This window comes from Perognathus longimembris, chromosome 4, assembly GCF_023159225.1.
Source record: "Perognathus longimembris pacificus isolate PPM17 chromosome 4, ASM2315922v1, whole genome shotgun sequence".
In the NCBI taxonomy this organism is placed as follows: Eukaryota; Metazoa; Chordata; class Mammalia; order Rodentia; family Heteromyidae; genus Perognathus; species Perognathus longimembris.
The window spans coordinates 45061084-45072488 of NC_063164.1; the positions used below are offsets into that span (position 1 = coordinate 45061084).

Below are 11405 nucleotides of genomic sequence, written 5' to 3' on the forward strand. Positions count from 1 at the left end.
TTCCATGACACAGCAAGCTTGTTAGGGAAGATTTTTCCCTGGGCCTTTTTGTAGTTCAGAGTACCTAGTGCAATCTTCACAGAGTTCTGAAACTGTCTTTGATAGAGTCACAAAGTCAAGCCTCCTCTCTAGAATTTCATTCAAGCTTCAGAAGGGAAACACATTTGCTTGGTAATGAAGCCAACAGCTGTGGTCAATTATTTAATCAATAATATCAGAATAAAGGAGAGTTAAGTTCCCTATTACCTGTTTCTTAAGAGTTTGACCAGTGCTGTTCTTGAAATAAGAATTTGCTATAGACAGTAAGGGCACTATCAAGCCTCCAGGTCATGACATTAAAATCCACAGCCTTTGAAGTTTTTATATTGACTCAACCTAGGGAAGGTTGCACATTTTTTCCTGACCTGTCAAGCCTTCCCATGCAACTTTTGAAATAGATTTGTGCTGAGTAAGAAAAATGGAGCATTTGAAACAAATATAATTAATTCTGGCATCTCTCTCCTAGGACCTGCTGTGAAAGACAGTCACTTCATATGTTAGACTTCCATTTCTTCCTGTTTGTTCTTTCTGATCTACCTCAGAATTCATGTCGTGATCTTCTTGGGTTGCCCCTTACTCATGTCCAAGAAAACTACGATTGCCACTCAATGCAAGACTTGACTAAGAGGCATTCTTTTCTCTGTGCTTCTCTGTTGTATTTTCAGAGATTTGTCAGAGTTACATCATGATCCATTGAAGTTCCTCAAGGAATCCTACCTTTCCTTTCATTTCTGTTCCTCCCTAATCCACCTTTTACATCTTCTCTCTACTGTAAGGATCGCCTATCAGAGAACTCAACTAACACTGTGGTGCAGGGAATGATCAAAGCCAGCAATAAATTGCAATTTTAAGATTGAATCCTCCATTGCCTAAATAGCAAAGGATATCTCATTCTTGGTTGTGCAATTTGTTCCTGGAACACTATGGTGGCCCCATTGCTCTAGCTTTTCACCAACCTAGAGCATATGAGCATAACACAAGACTAGGGACAGTTTGTTTATTTTGAGGCACATTTATGCATTACAAGATTAAGCAAGAAAGTGTAAGGGGATGAAGAAACTTATTGCTAGGGTGTCTCACCTGAGAAAATGATGACCCATGAAGAAAATAGAAATGTCTTAAATTACCAGAGATTAGCATTGAGAAAAGAAGTAAAATGTTTAGGATGTGGACATGTTGGAGTGGTATGTTTTCATAAAACATTTCATGAAATTATTTTCTGTAAAAGGAAAGAATATCCTTTCCCCAAAGTATCAGAAAGGTGCTGCTAAACAAGACACCAAAATCTCCAGTATCTAATGGTGGCTCTTTTCTACAGATCAAGGTTAGACTGTAGTGTAACTTGTCTCATTAATAACAATGAGCATGGTGGGACACTTAAGTAAAAGATGCTGAATCAACACTTAACTCCTAAAGTACATGAATACAATCATCATAGGCTCCAGCAATATCAGAGTAGCAGCCAAGAGGGAGTATGAACATGGTTAATAAAACTTGGTCTCACTGGCAAGATAAGGTAAGAGTATCTAACCAAGGTACTGTTTAATATACATAATTAAAGAAGTACTCCGTGCTGGTGGCTCATGCCTGTAATCCTAGCTACTCAGGAAGCTGAGATCTGATGATTTGAGCCTTGTGCTTGGAAGCCAGTCCAGGCAGGAAAGTCCTTAAGATTCTTATCCCCAGTGAACCACTCAGAAAAAGTTGGAAGTGGTGCTGTGGTTTAAGTAGGAGAGTGTAAGCCCTGAGCAAACAGAAGCTTAAGGACAGTGCTCAAGTCCGGTGTTCAAACCCCGGGACTGGCACCAAAAAAAAAGAAAGAAGAGATGAGTAGGAGGCTGAGGATAGTCACCCCAATAAAACTCACAATCTCTTGTTCAATTTTGAGACTTGTGATGATTATTTCTGTTTGAAACAGCCTTAATTTGCAATCAAAGTGAGTCTGAAACTTGTGATTCTTCTGACTAAGACTCTTTCATGCTGGCATTGCAGGCATTCACTTCTATGTCCAGCTTTTGTACCAACTTTAAAGCCATTAATTAGGGGTTGGGAAGGTGGCTTAGTGGTAGAATGCTTGCCTAGCATGCACAAAACCCTGGGTTTGATTCCTTAGCACCATATAAACAGAAAAAGCCGGAAGTGGCCTGTGGCTCAAGAGGTAGAGTGATAGCCTTGAGCAAAAAGAATCTAGGAACAGTGCTCAGGCCCTGAGTCCAAGCTCCAGGACTGGCATTAAAAAAACAAAGCCATTAACTTTGCCCTAGTTGGATCTCAGGAAAAAACTTAATGCAGCCCCATAAGTGTATGCTGTAATGACTGCCTTGATTCTTTCCCGAGGACATCCCCTTCCACTTGTTTGAATATTAGACGTTGGGGAAGAACAAGTTCCCACATATCATGGGAACTACTCAATTCATGGGCAAAATTGACACTAATATCTGAAGATCTAAAGCAATACACCTGCTATACTGCTGGGGGTCATTCCCCAGTTTCTAAGTGTAAAACTTTAATTGATAAACTTAGATTCACCTTCATATACTACATATACATTATATATTTGTGTGTCTGTGGTATATCTGTGTATGTCAGTTTGGCCAAACATAATAGTAGAAATTGGAAGGACCATAGTTGATTTTCAACCTTCTAAGCTGATCCCCTAGTATGACAAAGTTCTTTAGATAAAGTAGCCATTGGGGGGTAAGTCAGCTATAATGGGATGTTTTCCTCTATCAGTGATTCTTGTAAGCTAATATGGTTTATTTTGGGTATGTATTTACTTTTAGTGTCAATCATAGGGCTTGAACTCAGGGCATAGGCACTCTCCCTGAGCTCTTTCACTCAAGGTTAGTGCTCTACCACTTGAGCCACAGCTCCACTTCTGGTTTTCAGGTGGTTAATTGGAGTCTCATGGATATTTCTGTTTGGGCTGGCTTTGAACTGCAATCTTCAGCTCTTGGTCTCCTGAGTAACTAGTATTACAGCCATGAGCCATTAGTGCCTGGCCACACATTTATATTTTATACCCATAGCATCTCATATAACTAGTATCTGGGGACTTATTCCTTGTTATAGTTTGAGTATATCTCCAACTGCTTATGTGCTGGTGCTGCTATTTTGGAAGGATTTGGGAACTTTGGAGCTGTAATCTAGCAGGAGGAAGCAGATCACTAAAGACATTTCTTTAAGGGTTACTTCTAGTTCGGATTTCTTCCTCTTCCCTTCTTATTCCTGTCCACCAATAGGTGAATAAATTTCTCTGCCACATACTCCCTGCTATAATGTTCTGCCCAAGTTTGTGGGGCCAAGTGATCCTGGGTAGAATCTTCTGAAACACTGAGTCAAAAATATTCTTCCTTTTCTTCTTGTAGATTGTTTATACTGGAAGTTTTATCACATTAATCAGAAAAGTAACCAACATAGAAAAATGACACCAGAGAAATGTGGTTCTTTCTGTGGCTAAATCAGACAATGGGGTTCTTAAGACATTTGAATTCATTTGTAGAAGATTTTGTTTTTTAAGTTTGGAGATCCTAGCCAGGTGTGGTAGTGACTCATGCCTGTAATCCTAGCTACTCAAGAGGATGAGATAGAAAGATCCAGGTTCAAACCCAGCCCAGGCAAGAAAGTCCATGAGACGCTTATCTGCAATTAACTATCACAAAGGGGGAAGTGGAGGTGTGTACTAACTTTGAGCACAAGAGTGCCCAGGCTCCAGGCTCCCGGACCATATTAAAAACGTTGGAGATCCAGACTGGAGAAGCCTATAATGATGTTAGTAAAGCTTAATATATTGAGTCAGAGCCTGAGAGCTCAGAATGTCTATAAAAATTAACATAGTAAAAGCCAGGTTCATGAGGTTTCACATGAGAACTGGTAGTCTCTTGGCAATCAGACTAGAGACCATTCATGTTATCGTTCTTAAAATATTTTGTCTACATGATTATCTATTGTAAGATCTGTCCCTGGAAGGTTCCAAGCAGATGCCCCCACCTCATTAAGTCTCCACCCAGTTACCTGGGTAACCAGCAGACCTAGAGGCAGTTATCACCCCTTCACCTGAGGTCACATCATAATCAACCTGGCTGGAGAGAAGGGAGAGAAGGCAGAGAAAAAAGAAAAGGGATAGAAAAAGGGGCGACCCCCACCCAGCCCTGCCTTATCTAGGGCAGGGGCAGGGGGTTTGGCCAGGTGGATCTTACATCTACGTTTTGAGATGTTAAATGAGGCCAAGTTTAAAGGCTGAATCAACCTGGCAGAGATTTAGCGATATCCCAACATTCAAGTTGTGGCATACTTTTTGAAAGGCTTACAAAGACAATCAGAAGCAAAATGCAAAGTATAAAAATTTGAAAATGTTGCTGTTTGGCCAGAAAAGACCCTGAAAATTTGAGGCTAAGTAAGCATGATTTCTGAAGTGATTAGCACCACTAGAAAGAAGCCAGCTACTTTGCATTGAGACTATAGGAAAAATGCCCGTTGTCAGACATCTCAGTAATTGACCTCAATCTACCCAACTCAGGCTCTTCCATGGGAGGCTTGAAGGTATGAATGAGTAACCTCATTTGAAGAGAGTGAGAAGAGAAATTCTCCTATGAACCTGTTCACAAAGGGAAGCTTCAGTAAGAATTTAATGCCATGGAGCAAGTGGGTCTACTTAGTAATATTAGGGTTTAGCAGATGAGTTTTTATCTAAAACTCATCAGTTTCCAAGCTGGTAGCTTGTAGCTTGGCTACTCAAGCTAGTAGAAGTGGCTAATGCTACCTAAATAATGCTGATTTTATAGTCACACAAAAATGTAGTGGATTTGTTGTCATGGAGACTTCCACTGAATATTTCAAAAGAAGGCTTGTAGAGGCCAGGTAATGAATGGCAGGGACAAGAGAGTGCAATGTTTGAGATATGAGGGTGAGACTTAAGGAAATCCTTTGTCTGGATTGGAATGACTGGAGTCACCTTAATAGAGAGGGCATTTGAACTGTAACTGGTGACCAAATATTTTCCTTCTGTAATTTGCTTAGCTTAACCTTGGAAAGTTAGGGAAATTCCTCTCTGGTACCCCCCCCCCCCCCCCGCCTCGCCAGGGTATAAAAGCCCTCTTTTGTCACCACTGGGGACTGTTCCTCCGCTCCCGATACCTAGGAATAGTCCTGGCCGGTTCCAATTGGCTATAATAAACTTTTTTCTTAACTGATAACAGTTTTGTGATTCCCTGGTCTGATTCCTGGGGATTCTCGACCTCATAACAGAAGTACTAGGTTGAGCACTAAGACTAAGAGGAAAGATTATTTTTAGAAAATTTTGCTACTTTTGAAAACTGATGAGTTTAAGATAAAAACTCATCTGCTAACCCCTAATCATTACTAAATTTCCTTGTGGAGGCTGCAGACGCTCCGAGACTTCTCTTTAATGAGGACTACATTTCCCATCAAACACTGGGCGGCCGTCTTGTTCTAGGGCTTCAGGTGCTTTCGTCATTTCCTGCCGCGCAGCAGATGGATCCTGGATCTTGTAGTTCTCGCCCAGTTCTCTTTGGTCGCCGTCTTGATAGTGGGAGAGTGTGTCCATCTAGACTACTTCGAATGTGGTACGATGATACGAGATAACAGCTCATTTACTAGTATAATTTATCAAGGTCAATTTAGTGTGAGTGTTTGTTTATCACGCTCCGCCTTTTTCCTATTGCCGGTACCGGGAAGGGGAAGTGACGTACATCCGGTGTAATGGCGGCGCGGTTGAGCTTTAGGTAATTATCGAACTCCGTAATCTCGCCACCGATGGCGACCTGGGAGTCTGGGTGGCAGGTTGCCGCGTGGGGTGGATTAAGGAGCAGGGCGGGAGTGGGCACGGGTGCGGGGATCCGTCGGCGGCGACACGGAAGGTGTGCGACGCTACCCCCGCCCCTGGCTTACCCGCCAGGTTGGGGTCTAGCTGCGGGTTGGGCCCACTCGTCGGGGCGGGAGGGGAGCACTCGCTCTCCGCCTGCGCGGTCCGGCCGAGCCGGGCTTCCGCGGGCTTTGTGTGAGGCTGCGCTCCCGCACCCGCACGGACTCCCTCTCCTCTCTCGTGCGGTCTGTGTTTCACTTATCTCTTCTCCACTGTGGACTGCAGAACCTCCTCTTTATGAGTTGATTTTTAAAATAGTATAGAAATATATAGCTCTTGGCTCTTTGCAGCCAAATATCCCCGTGATTGCTTCTCTAAAATTTCATTAATTTTAAAAAATGTATTCGTAGTGCTTAAGACTGAGGACACATTGTCTCTTATTGTGTGTGCTCTTCATCTGTCATTGTTCACAAGCCATAATGTGAACTGCAATAGTTCCGTGACTCTCAAATCGAATCTGCAGTCTCCTCTGCTGAATTACTTTTTCGTGTAACTGGATTATAATTGTTCATATGTGTGTGTTTGATATATATGTATGTATACACAATATATACATATGTGTGTATATATTATATATATATAAAACTGAGTCTAACTGAAAAAAGTCTACTTATTACTTGATCCTCAATTCTTCATGGAAAGTGGGGAAAAGAAAGATTCTGGGAGGCTATCCTAGATGCAAAAAACGGTTGATTTTTAGTGCAGTAAAATTTTAATTTTTAAATGTCACAGAGTCGAATAGATAATAAGTAAGTATCTTGGATTTCAAAAGATCGGTTATATCATGACTTTCCCTTTTTAAATAAATCTGTGCTTCAGGAGACAATATCAGTTACTATACTTTTTTGAGAAAGTAGATTTAAAATTGGTGTTAAAAGCTGTTCAAACCTAGAGAAGCATTACTACAGGAAATATCTATTAATAGAAGACTTTTGTTTGTATTGGTGCTGGGTATCTATTAGCAAACTGAAATTCTTTCTTGATCCAGAGCTTACACTTCCATATTCTTAAGGGCCCTCATCTGTAAAAATTCCCATAATGATACTTATACCAGTGAATGCCAAAAACCCTTACCACTTAGATAAGATGCAGTATGGTTCATTTAAGCATTACACAGTGGCAGCTTTTTTTTCTAGTTAATTGGAGCTAGATTCTTTTGAGAACTCTTCTGCCTGTATTGGCTTTGAGCTGAAGAAAGCCTCAAGTCTCTCTACCTCCTGAGTTTAGGATATTAGGCATGAGCTACCAGGGCCCGGCATAAATTTTAAGTTTAGAATTGCAAGCTTTTAAGGCGCAGGCCTGACCTGGCTTCTGGATATATTAAGTTGTTAAGAGCTTCAAGGTTCTACTCTGTTTATACAAGGTCTTTCATGTTCCATCTCATTTATGTTCAAATTTCTGTATATACTTCTTGGTCTGCATAAAGAAGAGGAATCATACAGACTTTTTTGTTTGTTTTTGTTTTCATGTACCAGGGCTTACACATTTGAATACAATTTCCTGAATGGCTTTTTTCATGTGAATAATTCCTATTTGTTCTCCAAGACCTTTGTGTACATCCAAGACTTACTTAGATGCTCTTCCTCTTTTCCAGAAGTATTATTTTGATAACATTGCTATAGCAATTAGAATTTTCTCCTATCTTGAAAGTGGGAACCTTTTGATGCCTTGTGTATGTTGTTCACTATAGATACCCCCTCATTGTATGTGGTTTATATAGACACTAGCCTTTACCAAGACCACCACTATGGCCATGCTTCACTCTCCTTAGCTTCATACTTCCTCATTTTCTCAGCAGTCTCTTTTTTTCTTCTTTCAAATTTTTATTATCAAACTGATGTACAGAGAGGTTACAGTTTCATACATTAGGCATTGGATACATTTCTTATACTGTTTGTTACCTTGTCCCTCATATCCCCCTCCCTCCCCCCCCTTTCCCTTTCCCCCCATCTCAGCAGTCTCTTTTCAGATCACTAAATCAGTAGAACTATCAACTGATTTTCAGCGTATCTTTTTTTTTTTCAGGGGGTGTTGGGAGGCTTCTTTTATGAGATTTTTTTTCCAATTATTATAACTGCATAGACTTTTCTGTACAAACACTTTCTTATAACATGAGGAGGGAGTAATTACATGGTAGAAGCACTGGAGCTATTTCTTTGAAACAAAGCAGTTAAGTAAAGATGATGATGATATGGATTTGAAATTTAAGGGATTTTTTGTGTGTTTTTTTATGATCCAGATATAAATTTAGTTTATTCACAGTCTTAAGAAAAAATGTGATAGCACTATATACTCCGTGAATGAGATGCAAAGTGTGATAGCACTATATACTCCTTGAATGAGATGCTGTGGTCACTGAGTAAAGATAAATCTTGTTTTCAGGAAGCTAAGCCATAAGACAAGAGAAGCCAAGGGCTATTTGGGGGAAACTAAGGTCAAAAAGACTTATAGGCCTAGGAGGATGTAAGTGTCAGGGCCTGGAAAGGATGCCACTAAGCATTTACTTTTTCAATAGCAGAAGGGCTGCTGCAAGTTGAGAAATTATAATCTGTTAAATAATATACAGACAAATATTGTTGGCATAATAGAGACAGAATTTAAAGAGGACGGTTGGAGAGTGTGGAACAGTATTGGATATGTCCTAATGGTATGTGCTTTTAGTTTGGAAGTCTGGTTTTCTAGTGCTCAGCTTAACATCTTTAAACAATACGGCTTCCCTACACAAATAGAATACTCGTTAGTAATATAAGGAATTCATATTTTAGATGTAATTTGGAGAAGCTATAATGGTCAAGCTAAAGACTTGGTGAGAAAAATACTCCCTCTGTCCTTCTAAAATGAAACTAAGGTGGTATCATTAGACTTCCTTAGATGGAATCATCCCCTTTGTACATAAGCAGTTAGGAGAAAATTAGAGGCAGATTTGCTTCAACTAACTGAGAAGATCAGAATTTGGTGACTGTAAGAATAAGGAAATTGCCATTTGGGAAGTGTTACAGATGATAGATGATAAGAAAATGAGTTCTAATCTGGGCTTCTTTATTGTGGAGGAACTTTGAGATATCCACATAGTTTTTAGTAGTCACTAAGACAGAGTCTGGAGCTCCATAGAGAAGTTTGGATTGGAGTGAAAAGTTGTTTTTTATGTTACTTGAAGTTTGGGGATGGAAATTATCTCACAGTGAGAACCTGGAGGGTACTAGAAAAGGGTGGGGTGAGTTCAAGGGGAAAAGGGTAGAGAAGAGGGGGAAAATGCAGACAAGAATCAAAGGTATATCCTATAAATTTTAAGGAGAATGAGGGACAGAATGGGTGAACAGGTGGATGAGAGTGTTGAAAGCAGTGACATTGATCAAGATGTATTTATAAACTGCTTGTTAAATGGCAGCTCTTTTGTACAACTACTTAATTTTTTTTACAAAACACCAACACCACTCATTTGTTTTTTAATGAATATATGTACATGTATATATATATATACATATATATACAAATACATATATACATATATATGGAGAGAGAGCACACTCTAGTATTGAGCATTGAATAGTAGCAAAAAAAATGCATGAGGAAAGATTAAATCCTGTCTGCTATAAAATAAGCTGATATTAAAGGAGAAAAGAACAGAAGACAGAATGGAAACCTTAGAAGATGTCAAGAAGAACTTTAAGGAAAAGGGGATTCCTTGAACCAATGCTGGAGTACTGGGTGAGGAAAGTGAAGTTGCCTCTGGATTCAGCACCAGTAAAGTTGCTTTTGATATTGTTATGTGCTGTAGTAGAGTGGATAGCCAACAGTGGTGAGGAGAGCTGTGGTGAGGTTAAAAATTTGTGATTTCAAAAGTGGGCATACCAAAACGCTCAGCTGTGTAAAGGAGGAAAAAGTAGAACGAGATAGGGGACAGGATAAAAGGATTTTGTCCTGTAAATGTCACCTTTTTTCTTTTTTTGGCCTCTACCATGATTTGAATTAACTTTGCATTCAAGAGACTTGCTCATTCACCTAGCACTTTTCCACTTGAACTAACTTTTTGCTAATTATTTTAGAGATTGAATCTGATGCTCTTTTCTTCCCAAGCTGGTTTTGAAATACACATAATATTACCCAAGTGACTATGTCATTCACTTTGAAATAACTGATTTTTTAATATAGGCTGGTACACTCTTACTTCATGATACAGGAAATAGATGGGGGATAATACTTCCCATTTATCATAGGTAGTTTTCCGTGTTGATACTGGTATTACCTGGCTCATTAAAATTTATTTTTTATGTCTGAGGTTTACTTTTAAGTTGTTTCAAATTCTAAAACTGGAGCTCCATCCGTGTACAAAGAATCAAAAACCCTCAAGTGTTTTTATGTTTATTCCTCTCTCCTTTAAAAAAATCTAGAACACTCTACACAGTTTCCAGCTCTGTAGTTGAACTTGGATTTGTACTCGTTCAGTGATTATGAATCAAAGATCACACCTGCTCTATGCAGTGCATAGGAGTCAAACAGCCATGAGTAAAGGCCAATAGGTCTTTGTAATTTTTGGAACCAGAACTACCTTGAAATAATAATAATTGTTTAGATTTGAGAAAAGAAATACAGTATATGTATTACTTAGTAATCCAGGGTCCAGGTCAGTATTCAATTGAATGTGGTTCAGTAGTTTAACTAACTCATGTCAGTTTACATTCAGATTTATTTAAGATGTGTTTTATTTTGAATATTGCATAGTATCATTTTCTTCAGCAACCAGGATTTTTTTGGGGGGGAGGGGGGTGGGCAGGCGGGTTGGGAATTGGACATGGGGCCTGGACTTCCGTGCTGTCCCTGAGCTCTTCAGCTCAAGGCTAGCACTCTGCCAGTTTGAGCGACAGCTCCACATGGGGTTTTCTGGTGGCTAATTGGAGTTAAAAGTCTCAAGGACTTTCCTGCTTTGAACCTCAATGCTTAGATCTCAATCTCAGGATTTTTTTCTTTTTTAGAAGGCATCCTTATGTTTAAAATTTACCAAGCTTGGCCTGCTGTTAGTCTATAAAATGCAGAGTTGCAAACTAAAGAACTTTGCTTTGATTCCTATTTGCTTTAGCAGTTATACAGTAGTATGCTCCAGGGACTGAAGACATCTATATAAGGTGGAGGAACTGTGCTATTCTTGAAGTAATCTAGAAAGCAGTGCATCTTAGCCATAAGTTGAATATTTTCTGATAGTCTAAATTACTTTAGATACTTTTTGCAAATTACTATTTCTTAGCTTCTAGTTTGTAGTCTGAAGTACTTAGAAATGTTATCGAGTAAATAATTCACTGTCTGATGCTTGCTGAAGCAGAAAAATGTTTATCGTTTTAAACTAGTGCCCCCAAGGCTTCATCTCCTATTGTAAAATAACCTCTTTGCTGAGGAAAACAGGTATGGTTTTGCTGAGTTCCTTACTTGTGACAAGGGGAGAAATTTAATAATGCATCTTAAAAGTCCACATAGTGATACTATAAAG

General features: G+C 39.4%; 1 protein-coding gene across 3 annotated transcripts in view; it reads left to right on the plus strand.

The window, feature by feature from the left end:
* Nucleotides 1-5691: 5691 nt before the first annotated feature.
* Cwc22 (CWC22 spliceosome associated protein homolog) overlaps nt 5692-11405 on the plus strand; it is a 62496-nt gene continuing 56782 nt past the window's right edge. For 2 of the 3 annotated variants that reach the window (XM_048345151.1, XM_048345152.1), the window contains exon 1: nt 5692-5783. The gene's annotated coding sequence lies outside the window, so the exon portion shown is untranslated. The remainder of the gene's footprint in view (nt 5784-11405) is intronic. The other variant, XM_048345149.1, reaches the window with a different exon arrangement.